This window comes from Narcine bancroftii, chromosome 12, assembly GCF_036971445.1.
Source record: "Narcine bancroftii isolate sNarBan1 chromosome 12, sNarBan1.hap1, whole genome shotgun sequence".
Lineage (NCBI taxonomy): Eukaryota > Metazoa > Chordata > Chondrichthyes > Torpediniformes > Narcinidae > Narcine > Narcine bancroftii.
The window spans coordinates 28,732,807-28,750,376 of record NC_091480.1 but is presented as its reverse complement, the minus strand read 5'-3'; positions in this window follow the sequence as shown (position 1 = coordinate 28,750,376).

The window sequence follows — 17,570 nt, the reverse complement described above, 5'->3', positions numbered from 1 at the left end:
ATCCTTTTCCCACTTTTGTTTGGGTTTACAGCTTATTTCATCATTTTCCTTCTCTTGCAGCATAATGTACATGTACATTATAAATCTTTAAATTATCATTGTGTCTGTAATCACATATTCAAAGCTGCTTCCTTCTGGTAATATCAGCCTGTTTCCCAATTTATCCTTTAAGTAGGCTTTCAGTTGATGGTATCCAAACATTGTACCATGAGTTATTCCATATTTCTACTTCATTTGTTCAAATGATAATAAATTATTTCCCAAAAAACAATTTTCTATTCTTTTAATTCCTTTTCTCTCCCATTCTCTAAAGGAAAGGTTATCTATTGTAAAAGGGATTAGCTGATTTTGCGTCAATAATAATTTTGGTATTTGATAATTTGTTTCTTTCCTTTCTAAGTGAATCTTCTTCCATATATTGAGTAAATGATGCAATACTGGTGATCTTTTATATCGTAGCAGCTTTTCATCCCCCTTATAAAATATATGTTCCGGTACCTTCTCCCCTATTTTATATTGTTCAATCTTAGTCCAATCTGGTTTTTCCCTTGTCTGATAACAATCTGATAAATACCTTAATTGTGCTGCTCTATAATAATATTTAAAGTTTGGTAACTGCAAGCCACCTTGGTTGTACCTCTCTGTTAATTTATCTAATGCTATTCTCGGATTCCCCCCCCCACCCCCTCCATAAAAATTTCCTTATTATTCTCTTTAGGTCATTAAAGAATTTCTCTGTTAAGGGAATTGGCAATGATTGAAATAAGTATTGTATCCTTGGGAAGACATTCATTTTAATGCAATTTACCCTCCCTATTAACGTTAGTGATAATTCTTTCCAATGTTCTAAGTCTTCCTGCAATTTCTTTATTAGTGGCTGATAATTTAATTTGTACAAGTGTCTTAAATTATTATCTAACCTAATACCTAGATATCGGATTGCTTGTGTTTGCTATTTAAATGGTGATTCTTTTTTAAATTCTGTATAATCCACATTACTCATTGGCATCACTTCATTTTTATTTGCATTGATCTTGTACCCCGATATTTCTCCACACTCCTTCAATTTCATATGTAGTTCTTTTATTGATATTTCTGGTTCTGTTAAGTATACTATGATGTCATCTGCAAATAAACTAATTTTATACTCATTCTCCTTTATTTTTATCCCTTTTATTTTATTTTCTGTTCTTATCAGTTCTGCCAATGGTTATATTGCTAAAGCGAACAGTGAGGGAGATAATGGACATCCCTGCCTAGTTGACCTACTTAATTTAAATTGGTTCAATACATATCCATTTACTGTTACCTTCGCCAATAGTCCATTATATAATGCTTTAATCCAATTAATATATTTTTCTGGTAGATTGAACCTCTGTAATACTTTGAATAAATAATTCCATTCTACCCTGTCAAAGGCTTTTTCTGCATCTAAAGCAACAGCCGCTGTTGGCATCTTATTTTCCTGAACTGCATGATTTAAATTAATAAATTTACAGACATTATCTGCTGTTTGTCTTTTCTTAATAAATCCAGTTTGATCTTGTTTTACTATTTTTGGTACACATTCGGCCAATCTGTTTGCTAATAATTTTGCTAATAATCTTATAATCTGAATTAAATAGAGACACTGGTGTTAGTGGATCCTTCCCCATCTTTGGTATTACTGTAATTATTGCTGTCTTACATGAATCAGGCAAGTTTTGTGTTTCTTCTATCTGGTTCATTACTTCGAGGAGAGGGGGAATTAATAACTCTTTAAATGTTTTATAGAATTCTATTGGGAATCCATCCTCTCCTGGCGTTTTATAAAAAATGGCAGCTTTTTTAATATATCCTGTACTTCCTCTATTTCAAATGGTTTTATCAATCTGTTTTGTTCCTCTTCTTGCAATTTCGGCAGTTCAATTTTAGGTAAAAACCCTTCTACTTTATCACCTTTCCCCTTGTTCTCAGTTTGGTATAATTGTTCATAAAATTCCTTAAAGTTTTCATTAATCTCTATTGGGTTATATGTGTTTTGTTTGTCCTTTTTCCTTGATGCCAATACAGTTTTTTTTAGCTTGTTCTGTTTTAAGTTGCCAGGCTAATATTTTGTGTGTTTTTTTCTCCCAGTTCATAATACTTTTGCTTTATTTTCATTATGTTCTTCTCCACCTTGTATGTTTGTAATGTTTCGTATTTTTTTTGTCCGCCAATTCTCTCCTTTTTGTTATATCATCCCTTTTTACTAGTTCCTTTTCTGTACTTACTATCTCCCTTTCCAACTGCTCTATTTCCTGATTGTAGTCCTTTTTCATCTTAGTTACATAACTTATTATCTGCCCTCTAATGAAGGCTTTCATTGCATCCCATAATATAAATTTGTCTTTCACTGATTCCATATTTATTTCAAAGTACATTTTAATTTGGCATTCAATAAACTCTCTAAAATCCTGTCTTTTAAGTAGCATGGAGTTTAACTTCCATCTATATGTTCTTGGTGGGATGTCCTCCAGTTCTATTGCTAATAACAGGGGTGAATGATCAGATAGCAATCTAGCTTTATATTCAGTTTTCCTAACTCTCCTTTGAATATGTGCTGACAACAAGAACATATCAATCCTTGAGTATGTTTTATGCCTACTTGAATAATATGAATATTCCTTCTCCCTTGGGTGCTGCCTCCTCCATTATCCATAAGTTTCATTTCCTTCATTGATTTAACTATAAATTTGGCCACTTTATTCTTTTTGCTAGTCTTTTGTCCAGTTTTATCCAACATTGGATCCAAAGTAAGGTTAAAATCTCCTCCTATCAATATATTCCCTTGCGTATTTACAATCTTCAAAAAAATATCCTGCATAAACTTTTGATCCTCTTCATTAGGTGCATATATTTTGAACAAATTCCAACATTCTGAATATATCTGACACTTTATCATTACATACCTCCCTGCTGGATCTATTATTTTCTCCTCTATTTTGATTGGTACATTTTTATTAATTAATACAGTTACACCTCTAGCTTTTGAATTATATGATGCTGCCACTACGTGCCCTACCCAGTCTCTCTTTAATTTGTTATGTTCCACTTCAGTTAGATGCATTTCCTGCACAAATGCTATATCTATTTTTCTTTCTTCAGTAAATTTAGTAGCCTGTTTAATTTGGTTATGTATTCCATTAATATTTATAGTCATATAATTCAACATGGCCATCTCATATCCTGTTTACACCTCATTTCCACTTCCTCACCACCACCATCCCCCTTTTCCCCATTTTTATCTCTCAGTTTTCCCTTTTTAAACTCAATGTATGACAACACATTTAAAACATAAAATACTTCAACAACTCCCACATCCAATATTGCCTTAGCCTCAAATGTCCCCCCCCCCCTCTCTGAGTTGCCCCTTATCCCTTGCCGGGCAACCACAACTCCCCTTTCCATTTGGATTGTGAACCCGCTTGCAAGCGTCAACTGATTTCACAGTGACGGTTATTCTCTCCCACCCAATCCCCCCCCAGAAAAGACTTTTTTTACACATATAATAAAGTTCACCTTCTTTTTTCTCCCCTTTACTTCCTTTCTTCGCTTCTCTTTCCCTTCTTTAGTTCTTGCATATACATTATTTTTACATCTTTATATATATTTTATCGTCGTTCTTCATTCTTGTTACATCTCTTCATCTTTCCTTTTGTCCTGCAGGCATTCTGCAAATTCTCGTGCTTCCTTCGGATCCGAGAACAGTCTGTTTTGCTCCCCCGGGATAAATATTTTAAGCACAGCTAGATGTCTTAACATAAATTTATAACCTTTTTTCCATAGGATCGATTTTGCTGTATTAAACTCCTTCCTCTTCTTTAAGAGTTCAAAACTTATGTCTGGGTAAAAAAATATTTTTTGACCCTTGTATTCCAATGGTTTATTGCCTTCTCTAATTTTATTCCTTGCCCGCTCCAGTATATTTTCTCTTGTATATCTCAAAAATTTTACTAAAACGAATCTTGGTTTTTGATGTGTCTGTGGTTTCGAAGCTAGTGTTCTGTGTGCCCTTTTTATTTCCATTCCTTCCTGTATTTCTGTCATTCCCAGGACCTTTGGGATCCATTCTTTTATAAATTCCTTCATATCTGTGCCGCCTTCATCTTCCTTTAGGCACACTATTTTTATGTTGTTTCGCCTACTATAATTTTCCAACATATCAATTTTCTGAGCTAACAACTCTTGTGACACTTTAACTTTTTTATCACTTTCTTCCAATTTTATTCTTAAGTCATTCACTTCCATTTCTACAGCCGTTTCTCGTTCTTCCACATTTTCTAATCTTTTCCCTATTTCTGTCATGACCAGCTCTAATCTATTCACTTTTTCTTCTATACTTTTCATTTTTCTTTTCATTTCACTAAATTCTAATGTCAACCAATCTTTTAATGCTCTCATTTGTTCTTGAAAAAAAACTTTATCTATATTCTGTCCATCCGTTTACCTTCTATTTCTCTGTGCAGATCTTGGTCTTCTTACTCTTCTTCTTCTGTGTTTGTACCTGTGTTTGTGTCTTCTTCTCTTCCTTGTATCTGTGTCTCTTCTGACTTTCCTGATGAGTTGCTTGTCTCACTTTGCTGGGCTTCTTCTTGCTTGGCTTCTTGCTGTTGTTCCTCTTCTTCTGGGCTACTCATCTCTTGGGCCTCCTGCTGCTGCTCTTCTTTCCTTTCACTCCCTTTCCTGTCGCTTTCCTCTTCCAGCTGAGAGCCCTGGTGTCAGGCATCCCTCAGCTGGTCTCCATGATGGCTCCCTGTTTCTTCATGCAGGTAAGGCCATCTCCTTTCTCTTCTGGCATCTTTGCTTCTTCTTTGTTTTTACTTTTTCCTTCTTGGGTGCCATTTTCTTTCTTTTCTCTATGACTTTATCTTTTATTTGTAATGTTTTGTATTTCTTGAACTTTGTATTTTCTTCACTTTATTTCTTTTCTGGAGAGGGCTGGTATTCCCCTACTGGCCGCCACTCCATCATGTGACTCCTCCTGAAGAAGCTTTTTTCGAATGTAAGAATCAAGTAGAACATAATAGAGAAAAAATGAAAAAAGTGGTAGACTCTTTTGTGGATTGGGGGATTCAGAAGAAGGAATTACTGAAGAAGATTGATTCATTAGAGAGCCAAAGTCGAAGAAACAATGTAAAAATAGTAGGACTTCCAGAAGATATGGAAGGTTCAGATCAGTAACATTTTTTAAGAAATGGATTCCTGAGGTACTGGGCAAGGAATTTTTTCCAGATGGTCTAGAGTTGGATCGAGCGCATAGATCATTGAGGAAAAAACCGTTTCCAGGTCAACCACGGTGAACCGTTCTGATTCTTTGTTTGAAATATCAAGATAGAGAAATGATATTACGAGTTGCAGTGCAGAAGGCAAAATCAGACTCCAATGATGGTTCAAAATAACAGAGTGTTTTTCTATGCAGATTTGAGTCAAGAAATTATTAGAAGGCACCGAGAATTTAATTCAGCTAAAGAAGTGTGGCGAAAGAATTACAAATTTGCCTTTCGTTATCTGGCTGTACTTAAAGTTTTTTATGGAAATTTTTGGTCTCAATTTTTTGAAAGTGATCATGATGCATTAATTTTTACTAATTTGTTGCCAGATTTGCGAGGAAATGGTCGGTCGCCATTATTGTCACCTAAAAGGAAGGTGAATGGAAATGGGAATGGAAAGAATGGGAAACATGGAAAGAATGGAAAGAAGGTTGAATGGAAAGAAAGTCTTCTTGATATTGAAAATCCGGAATAATCATTGGGACTGGAATCACTGGGTTGTTTATGTCTGAATAATTACTTTGTGAATGTCTGATTGGGGGGGGGGGGGTGGTGGATGACACTGAGACCCGATAGTCATCTGCCACTAGTGGGTTTTACCACACCCAGATCTTTAGGGAGTTACTACTTTTTAGTAGTTTACTGAGGGGATGTTTATATATTTTCTTTTGCTTTTGCAACATTTTTATTTAGGGGAGGATTTAGAATATTTAGGGGATTAGAAAGGGGAGTAATATTTTATAGTAGAGTTTTTACTGAAATGTCTGATTTGAACTTTGCAACTTTTAATGTCCAGGGATTGAATAATCCTATTAAGCGTAAACGGGTATTGGCTTATATAAAAAAAATGAAAGTTGATATTGTTTTTTAGCAAGAGACACATTTGACTGAAAAAGAACATATGAAATTGAAGTGAGATTGGGTTGGTCATGTATTTTCATCTTTTAATTCTAAGGCGAGAGGTGTAGCGATCTTAATTCATAAGAAATTACCATTTGAATTAGAATCCTTTGAAGATAATGCAGGGAGGGGTTTGAGGTTGAATTGTAAACTTTTACTGAATCATGGACTTCGTTAAATATTCATGCACCTAATGTGGATGATGAAAAGTTTATGTTGGAGGCTTTTTTCTTGTTAAATCAGACCAAGGAAAATATTTTGGTTGGGGGATATTTTAACTGAGTTTTAGATCCTTTGATGGATAGGTCTCCGAAATATATAAGGAAATCAAAGACAACAATACAAATAGGGGCCTTGATGAAAGATTTGAATTTAATTGATATTTGGAGGAGAGTAAATCCTGCAGAGAAAGATTTCTCTTTTCATTTATTGAGACATGATTCATTCTCTAGAATAGATTTTTTTTGGTATCGACGCATTAGAGTACTTCAAGCTGATTATAAAAGCCGAGTCATATCGGATCATTCTATGTTTTTTTTTTCTTGTGCAAGTCTGGAAATGGTGCAATTGTCTTATAGATGGCGGTTTAATTAAATGTTATTAAAGAAACCAGAATTTGTTACTTTTTTTAAGAACCAGATTGCTTTATTTTTGGCTGAGAATATTAATACAGTGAGTGGTACTTTTGTATTATGGGACACTTTGAAAGCATATTTGCGTGGGCAAATTATTAGTTATACTATGAAAGTTAATAAAACAATATGTGGCAGAAAGTTTAACATTGGAGAAACAAATTACTGAGATGGAAAGGATTTTCAGAAAGATGTTACAGAGATAAAAAGGCAGTTTTAGCGAAGTTGTTATTACGTTATAATACATTACAAACCTATCAGTTTGAGTGTTTAATTAATTGATCTAAGCAATGTTATTATGAATTGGGTGAGAGGGCTCATAAGGTGTTAGCATGGCAATTAAAAGCAGAACAGACATTGCGAATTATTAATGCTGTTAAAAAGAATTCAATAGTTACCTATAAACCTCAGGAAATTAATGACCAATTTTAGTAATTTTATCAACAATTATATACTTCTGAGGGAAAGCAGGAAACTGGTTCTATTGATTCTTATTTATCTAAATTAAATTTACCTGTTTTAGGGGAGGAGGATGTTCGGGAATTAGAAGCTCCATTTACAGATTTTGGGATTAAAGAAGCTATACAAGAGATGCCGAAAGGGAAGTCACTGGGGGATGATGGATTTTCAGTTGAATTTTATAAAGTATTTTATGAAGATTTATCCTCGAAATTTGGAGATGTTTTACAGCAAATAACTGAGGATCAGATGTCACCAGAATCTTGTTTGAATGTTATAATTACTGTGATTTTAAAGAAAGATAGGGATCCATTGAAAGTATCTTTGTATAGGCCTCTCTCTCTTTGGCTTGGCTTCGTGGACGAAGATTTATGGAGGGGTAAAAGTCCACGTCAGCTGCAGGCTCGTTTATGGCTGACAAGTCCGATGCGGGACAGGCAGACACAGTTGCAGCGGTTGCAGGGGAAAATTGGTTGGTTGGGGTTGGGTGTTGGGTTTTTCCTCCTTTGTCTTTTGTTAGTGAGGTGGGCTCTGCGGTCTTCTTCAAAGGAGGTTGCTGCCCGCCGAACTGTGAGGCACCAAGATGCACAGTTTGAGGCGAGATCAGCCCACTGGCGGTGGTCAATGTGGCAGGCACCAAGATATTTCATTAGGCAGTCCTTGTACCTCTTCTTTGGTGCACCTCTGTCTCAATGGCCAGTGGAGAGCTCGCCATATAACACGATCTTGGGAAGGCGATGGTCCTCCATTCTGGAGACGTGACCTACCCAGCGCAGTTGGATCTTCAACAGCGTGGATTCGATGCTGTCGGCCTCTGCCATCTCGAGTACTTCGATGTTAGGGATGAAGTCGCTCCAATGAATGTTGAGGATGGAGCGGAGACAACGCTGGTGGAAGTGTTCTAGGAGTCGTAGGTGATGCCGGTAAAGGACCCATGATTCGGAGCTGAACAGGAGTGTGGGTATGACAACGGCTCTGTATACGCTTATCTTTGTGAGGTTTTTCAGTTGGTTGTTTTTCCAGACTCTTTTGTGTAGACTTCCAAAGGCGCTATTTGCCTTGGCGAGTCTGTTGTCTATCTCGTTGTCGATCCTTGCATCCGATGGAATGGTGCAGCCTAGATAGGTAAACTGGTTGACCGTTTTGAGTTTTGTGTGCCCGATGGAGATGTGGTGGGGCTGGTAGTCATGGTGGGGAGCTGGCTGATGGAGGACCCCAGCTTTCTTCAGGCTGACTTCCAGGCCAAACATTTTGGCAGTTTCTGAAAAACAGGACGTCAAGCGCTGAAGAGCTGGCTCTGAATGGGCAACAAAAACGGCATCATCTGCAAAGAGTAGTTCACGGACAAGTTGCTCTTGTGTCTTGGTGTGAGCTTGCAGGCGCCTCAGATTGAAGAGGCAGTACCGGATATAAACAGTGTCTTCATTGTTGAGGTCTTTTATGGCTTGGTTCAGCATCATGCTGAAGAAGATTGAAAAGAGGGTTGGTGCGAGAACGCAGTCTTGCTTCACGCCATTGTTAATCGAGAAGGGTTCAGAGAGCTCATTGCTGTATCTGACCTGACCTTGTTGGTTTTCGTGCAGTTGGATAACCATGTTGAGGAACTTTGGGGGGCATCCGAGGCGCTCTAGTATTTGCCAAAGCCCTTTCCTGCTCACGGTGTCGAAGGCCTATTTCATTACTAAATGTAGATTATAAAATTATGATGAAAGTATTAGCGAATAGACTGGCTAAATATTTACCTCAGTTGATACATATAGATCAAACAGGTTTTATTAAGAATAGAAATGCATCTGATAACATTCTTAGTTTGATCACATTGGTCAATGCATTGAGACTTCAACCCAACCACTGAATGTGGAAAAAGCTTTTGATAGGGTTGAATGGAAGTTTTTTTTAAGTGTTAGAGAAGTTTAACTTTGGCCCTTATTTTATTGGTTGGGTTAAAGCTTTATATAAAAACCCAATTGCTAGGGTGGTGACAAATGGTCAAATTTCTTTACCATTTAACTTAACGCGGTTGACTCAGCAAGGTTGTCCATTGTCACCAGCCTTGTTTCCACTGGCTATTGAACCATTAGCTCAGAGAATATGACAGAATGATAAGATTAAAGGGATGAGAATTGCAGATGATGAATATAAGATTAATTTGTTTGCAGATGATGTGTTGATCTATTTGATGGAACCGGAGCAATCTGAAATATTTGCAAGATTGCTTGCTGAAAGTTGGGGAGTTATCTGGATATAAGGTAAATAGGGAAAAGAGTGAAATATTACCAGTTGGGGAAGGAGACTATTCAGAATATAAAAATATTATAAAATTGAAATGGTCAGATAGAATTAAATATTTGGGAGTAATAGTAAATGCAGATGACCAATCTTTATAAAAATTAAATTATGTTCCTTTATTAAAAAGGATTAAAATGGATTTGATTAAATGGAATGATCTTCCTTTGACATTCATTGGCTGAGTAAACTGTATTAAAATGAATATTTTTCCTCAAATTCAATATTTGTTTCAGTCGATACCTTGTTTACTTTCAAAAGAGTTTTTTTCAGGATTTGAATAGAGTGGTATGGGAATTTTTATGGAAGGGGAAATTAGCACGAGTAGCTTTACATAAACTTACATGGAAATATGCATTGGGTGGTCTTTAATTACCTCATTTTCAAAATTATTATGAAGCAGCCCAGTTGAAATTTGTTGGTAGATTGATGGATATGGACCAACTTCTGAGTTGGGCAAAGGTGGAAATGGCTTGTATTTCGGAAGTTGCAGTTTATATTTAAATGGAATATGAATTTATTGCGGGAATGTAATATGCCGGTATTAAAACATTTGTTCAAGATATGGGGCAAAATAAATATGATTTAGGGTCGGAGGGTAAATTATCAATTCAAACTTCATTATATCATAATCAACTTATTCCCTTTTCAACGTTTAATAGTCACTTAAAGAGATGGAATTTTAAGGGTATAAAGATAGTTCAGGATTGTTTTGAAGAAGGACAGTTTCTTTTAATCAATTGAGGGAGAAATTTGATATATCTGTAATTTTTTTATTTGTGTATTATCAACTTAGAGTTTTGATAAAAGATAATTATGGTAAAGAGATGAATTTACATACATTGATGAAATTTGAGTCTTTGATTTCCTCTATACCAAAGAAAGATTATATTTCAGATATGTATCAATTGTTACAAGACTGTATGGATAAACCAGAGTGGGGGAAATCTAGGCTTAAATGGGAAAGTGATTTAACTTGTATTTTTCCTGAAGACAATTGGGAGGTCATGTGTCATGACAGTGTAACTAAATTGATGAATGTAAGATATGGAATGGTTAATTATAATTTTTTACATCAGTTATATTTGACTCCAGAGAAATTGAAAAAATATGGGTTTAGTAATTCGGATTCTTGTTTTCGAACTCTTGGGCATTACCTCTTCAAAACATCAAATTCTACGTGAATTCTACAAGAATGGTGGTAGTTCAAATACTATTTTTAGGATGATTTTTTTTTATAATGCTTTTAATGTCCCCTTCAGGAGATCTCAAATTACTTTACAGCAACAATGTACCCTGGCTTGTAATCATTATTGTAATGGAGCAATTCGATAATCTTTCTCAGTAATGTTCATTAATGTACAAACATTAACAATGATTCCAGAGAAAATGCTTCTTTGGAGTAATGTTTATATGTATCTGAGAGCACTGATAAGGCTTCAATTTAATATTTCATCCAAAAGATAGTATCTTCAACAATATAGCACTCCTTTTAATAAAGAATAAGTGTCAACTTCAAAGTGCAATATTTAGCTGCTGGAGAAACAAAACAAAACCAACAATTTCTATAAGTGTCTGTGATTAAAGATCAAGTTTGCCATGAGAATTCAAAAAGATAAGTGTGTTTCCAACTTTTTCAACTCCTCATTTTAGAGAAAATAATTGGGTTAATGATTTAGATATAGACATACATACAGTACAGTAACGGGCCATTTTGGCCCATGAATCCCTGTCACCTAATTTACACCCAATTCACTGACACCCCCAGTACATTTTAAATGGTTGGAGGAAACCAGAGCCCCCAGGTTTCCACACAGATATGGGGAGAACATACAAACTCCTTACAGGCAGCGTGGGATTCAAACTCCTGTCCTGGTCACTGGTGGTGTAAAGGCATTGCGCTAACTGCTACACCAACCGTGCTGCCCTTTTTGAAGAGTGGAGATTTAACTCACAATCCTCACAGAGCTCATTCTAATGGATCCTTCCAAAGATTTCATGGCACCAGTGAGCGAGACACAAGAGGCTATTTTACAAAAATTCAGCTTGCATTTTTATTCTGTGAATTAATGGAAGGGGTATCCATGTTGTGCAATGTTTAGGAGAGGGAAATATATGGTGAGCTTAGTACGGGCTATAAAAGGGTGACTGTTGCTCTATTGTTAGTTCAGTTCCATACGAACAAGATATCACAAGGAACCAGATATTATAAAACCTGTTTTGGACAAGATGTTCAATGTGACCTTTTCATCATTAGCGTTCATTTTGATGGTATTTTGTAAGGGGATTGAACCTTGAGCAAATTGCTTTAGCAATGCAGAAAATCTCTCAGTTAAAACCTGACTGTAATTACAGAAAATTATTTTTATTGTAACATTTGTAGATATTGCAGAATCACTGCTATTGTGAAGAAAATAAAAGGAAACTTCAGTGATTCCCTTCTCCAGCCTGCTGTTGCTAGGCAGTGGGCAGCTTATCTTTCCATTTCTACAGATACTGGTACAACACAATATGGAGGAGAGTATTTGTAAAAGGAAGCTGCATAATACTTGTGAGCAACAACATTGTTTGCAATTGTCAGATGGTCTAAAAAGAAATGCTGAATGCCCTGGAGCTTGGCTAGTGCATTCAATCAGAAGTTGCTCTGTTTTGAAGAAGAGGGGCATCCTGAATGCTTTTTGCATCGTAAAATCTCTTCTTAGTTTAATTTTTTTTTAATTTAAATTTTAAACTTGAACATACAGCACAGTAACAGGCCCTCCGGTCCACGAGCCCGTGCCTCCCAAATACACCAGTTAATCTACAAACTTTTTTTGGGGAGAGTGGGAGGAAACTGACACAGACACGAGAAGAACATTCAAACCCCTTACAGAACGTGCCAGATTAGTGTTGCACTAACTGCTACACTATCTGTGCTGCCTTCATTTATATCTTACGTTTTCCTCCTCCGATATAAAATGTAATAGTGTCACTTGTGGCTCAGTGGGAAACAACTCACTGAGTCAGAGCACTAGAACATGTCTCGGCTGACAATGCCAGTATAGTATCAAAACACACTGCCTGATTGTTAACATCTTGCTATTTGTTGGCGCTTTCAGACCCGGGTAATTACATTTAAAAAGATGGACTTAAAATATTTTTAGACATGCTGAAAATATGAAATTTACTGTTTATCTTTCTTACTCTAATATTGGTTAAGAGAATATGCTTCTACTTTATAAGCAGGATCCTCAATTTTCTTGTTCTTTTGGTCGGCAATGATATGCAGCGTAATTATCTTCATCATTTATTTAGTTCAAACACTAACCCAATAGACCAGAACAAATGAACTCAGTGTCACAAAGTTTTATAGGTGTCCATTTAAGTTCCTTTATGTTAGATCATTTGAGATCTCCATGTATACCATGTGATTTGCAACTTGTGCAAATAATCAGGATTTGGGAACAGTTTCCAAGTTTTGAATTGATGGGCTTGCTTATTTTGATAATTATAATCCAGGTTGCAGTTTGCAGCCTCAATTAGATTTATTGGAAAGATTACAGAGGCTTTATCAATATGCTTTTTATTGAAATGATGAAACAGCAGTTTTACTTTAATAATTATTTACATATTTATTAAATTGTTAGTTCTATTATTTAACTTTGACAAAATACAACTTGGAGCTATTATGCCGATATTTTGGCCAGGGTGGTAACATGAGGGACAACTCTATTTCTCAATCAGAAGAATTCTGTATCAGAAGGTGTACTTTTCAATAGGGATTTTTTGACTGCAGGCACGTAAAGGCACGATCAAGGAATTTTGCCGTGACGTGGCAGTCCATAAAAGAATGTGCAGGAATTTTGAGGCAATTCCTGTGCTGTGATTTTTCCTGCAGGACCCCTACAACCTTTTGGAGGAAGCCCACCGTGTAAATCGTACTGGAAAAATTCGTTGTCAGTCACCCACTCTATTGCACGTTCAACCACCGGGACTGTTGCACTCAGGTACTTGCAACCTTAAAAAGATGCCCAGTGTGAAGGACCTCATAGGCAGGACATTAATTTTTTTCAACGATTTTTCCCGACATTGCAGTCTAAAGAACATTAATGTCGCAGTTATCAGTAGCACTTTGGGTTGAATAAGCGCTGCCTCCATGAGAGGTAAACTTTTCCTAAATTATCCAACTGCTATAGTGTCAAGAAAATTGTATTGCAAAACTGGAACAGTGAATATACTTTAAAATCACTTCATTGATTATAGAGTTCATTAGAATGTTTGATGATTGAGAATAGTATCATATAGTGCAAATATTGTTTTTCATGTGCTAGGTGTAGAGGCCTGTGAATAATCAGATATCTGCCTTTCCTTAGATTCTGCATTTGTCAGTGTATTATGATCTGACTCATGTTCTTCTATTCCAAGGAAATATGGTGTCTTTTTAGGTAGCACCAATTTATTTGGGGTGGTGAAAATGGTTTTGAGAGATGGGTCCCACAGATTATGACATTTGCTGTTGGATCAGAAATCTTAAAATAAATGGAAGCCATTACAATAGTAAATTTTAGTTAAATAGAAGCATCTTTTTACTTTTCTGCACGGTTTTACTGTAAGGGATTAATGGATCTATCTAAGGTGTGGGGGGGAAAAGAATGTACAGAAGCCCATCTGGTGAATAGCATTGATTTATTCTAAGATCTCATACAACTTCTGTCACCCATCCATTGTCTGCAATTGCCTGGATGTTAGGATTTGAACTGCATTTTAAATATGGATAAAATAGATGGGATAGTCAATGGATGTTCAGGCAGTAATTATTTTATAGTTGTAGATTTAAGACAAAATGCTTAGGTTTTTCTTAGCCTCTTTCATGGTGACTACCTTTTCATTGAGTTCATGACATGAAATACAAGTGCTTATCCTTTTATCCGAGATCCTTGGGATTATTCTAGAATTATGAAATTAAAATGGTGGCTGTACAGATTCACACAAAGCATGTCCTTTTTATGGACACTGCACTGAAGCCGGCTCAATGAGCAATGGCCGTCTTCATTACCCATAATCCCCCATGCAGCTGGAACTACTCTGGGAAATGTAGAGCGGGTCCAGCTGCATGGGGGATTATGGGTAAAGAAGACGGTCATTGATCCCGCACTAAAACAAAAAGAGGTTCACCCCACCAGGCTGCCTCTTGTCTTCCTCCTTCCGGCCAGCTTGTCTGCCTTTATGCAGCTTCCCATCATCTGGTCCCTCTGCACCAGCTTGGCTGCCAGGAGCTTCCCATTACCTGCTTCTCCCTTGGACTCAGCTCTTGCTGCTGCTTGGGCTTGGCCACTCCCCAGTGTCCCCTCAGCTTCTCTCCCTCCGGTGCTGGCTAGCTTCTCTCCTCCTTCCTCCTAGGCCACGGAGCTCTGGCCCTTGTGGCTCGATGGGCTCTGACTCTTCTTGCCCCTGCTGGGACTCCAGGTCACGTTCTTTCGTTGGTCTCTCCCTGCTTGCTGCCCATGCCATGTCTCTCCTCGCTCTCACTAGAATACCTGAAAATATACTGTACATGCAGCAAAAAATGTTCAGTTTTTGAAATCACGAATAAAAGGATTACCTGTTTTACATACATAAAACTGGAGGAGCAGAAAAGATCTTCAGGGACTTATTGTCTTTGTGCCATATCAGGTGTGCTTCTCATTTTTTTGAAGTAGCTTGTAGTGTTGAGCAACAGTAGAGACTTTCACTTCAACAATTAGTAATCGACACCAGGAAATTTTAGGCTTCATCCCTTGCTTTACTTGAGTGGGACAGTTTACTATAAAAGTGACATTTTGCATTCATTGACTGACTACAGCTTCCATTGGATTTGAATAACTTCCATCTGCAGGCATGCAAAATGACAAAGTTAGTGATAATTCCAATGGTCTTTGTACTCTTGGATTTGAATTGCCTCCAGAATCTCATTGCATTGACTCATGCAAACATTTTGACGAACTAAATGTTCCATCTGCTCTTTCTCAGATCTAATTCTATAAGACTGAATCTTGAACCATGACTTTATGACAATAATGATGGCAATTTTGTGGATCTTTGATCAACTGAGAAACCTCAGAACCAGAGTAGAAGCAAGACATCCTCAATCCCGAAAAGACTTAGATAGGCAAGCTTGCTACTTTCTAATAATATTTTATCTTGCTCTAGGGATTTTCACTTTAAATTTCATTAATTATCACTAGTTTAGAAATCAATGACAAATTTTCACCTACTGTTGATGCAGGAAAAGTGCTCCCTCTATTTTTCAAAAATGTGACTGAACATTGCAGAAAATTATTCATAGATATTTCTTCTTCTTTGGCTTGGCTTTGCAGACGAAGATTTAAGGAGGGGTAATGTCCACGTCAGCTGCAGGCTCGTTTGTGGCTGACAAGTCCGATGCGGGACAGGCAGACACGGTTGCAGCGGTTGCAAGGGAAAATTGGTGGGTTGGGGTTGGGTGTTGGGTTTTTCCTCCTTTGTCTTTTGTTAGTGAGGTGGGCTCTGCGGTCTTCTTCAAAGGAGGTTGCTGCCCGCCGAACTGTGAGGCGCCAAGATGCACAGTTTGAGGCGATATCAGCCCACTGGCGGTGGTCAATATGGCAGGCACCAAGAGATTTCATGCAGTCCTTGTACCTCTTCTTTGGTGCACCTCTGTCTCGGTGGCCAGGGAGAGCTCATCATATAACACGATCTTGGGAAGGCGATGGTCCTCCATTCTGGAGACGTGACCTACCCAGCGCAGTTGGATCTTCAGCAGCGTGGATTCGATGCTGTCGGCCTGTGCAATCTCGAGTACTTCGATGTTGGAGATGAAGTTGCTCCAATGAATGTTGAGGATGGAGCGGAGACAACGCTGGTGGAAGTGTTCTAGGAGCCGTAGGTGATGCCGGTAGAGGACCCACGATTCGGAGCCGAACAGGAGTGTGGGTATGACAACGGCTCCGTATACGCTAATCTTTGTGAGGTTTTTCAGTTGGTTGTTTTTCAAGACTCTTTTGTGTAGTCTTCCAAAGGCGCTATTTGCCTTGGCGAGTCTGTTGTCTATCTTGTTGTCGATCCTTGCACACCCACATCTCCATCGGGCACACAAAACTCAAAACGGTCAACCAGTTTACCTATCTCACAGATACTAAACAGTAGGAAATGAACAAACTTAAATTCTATTGCAGGACCTCATTTAAAAGGTCATTCCTTGTTTATAACCACATTATAAGCAAACTAAATTGGATGACCAAGAAAGGCCTTCTAAACTCCTGATAGTTGGGGGTATGATTAATGACTGATTACATCTCTATGTAATCCCAGAGGAAAGGGATTCCTTCTACATCAGTAGTTTTCAATCTTTTTCTTTCCACTCACATACCACTTTAAGTATTCCCTATGCCATAGCTGTTCTGTGATTAGTAAAGGATTGCTTCAGGTGATATGTGGGTGGAAAGAAAAAGTTTTTAAACCGCTGTTTGAATCGTACCTAATTGACTCGTTATGCGTACGGTTTCATAACTCCAAAGGAAATGGGCCAATGACAATTTTTCTCAAGCAAAATATTTCAGTAACAATGGAGGCTAGAGCAGTAATTCTCAACCTTCCCTTGTCACTCACATCCCACCTTAAGCAATCCTCCGATGGCAGAGGGATTACTTAAAGCAGTATGTGAGTGGAAAGAGAAAGGTTGAGAACCACTGTTCTACATTATGTCAATTTAAGTTCCAGTCAAGAACAACAGGAAAAGCACCAATAGCTATATTTATATAGTGCCTTTAACAAACTCAAACAACTCAAAGCAGTTTTAGACAGAATTTGATCCCAAATCCTGAAGAGGTAGAACCATAGAATATTACAACACAGAAAACAGGCACTTGGCCCTTCTAGTCTGTGCTGAACTTCTTTGGCTTGGCTTCGCGGATGAAGATTTATGGAGGGGTATGTCCACGTCTGCTGCAGGCTCGTTGGTGACTGACAAGTCCGATACGGAACAAGCAGGCACGGTTGCAGTGGT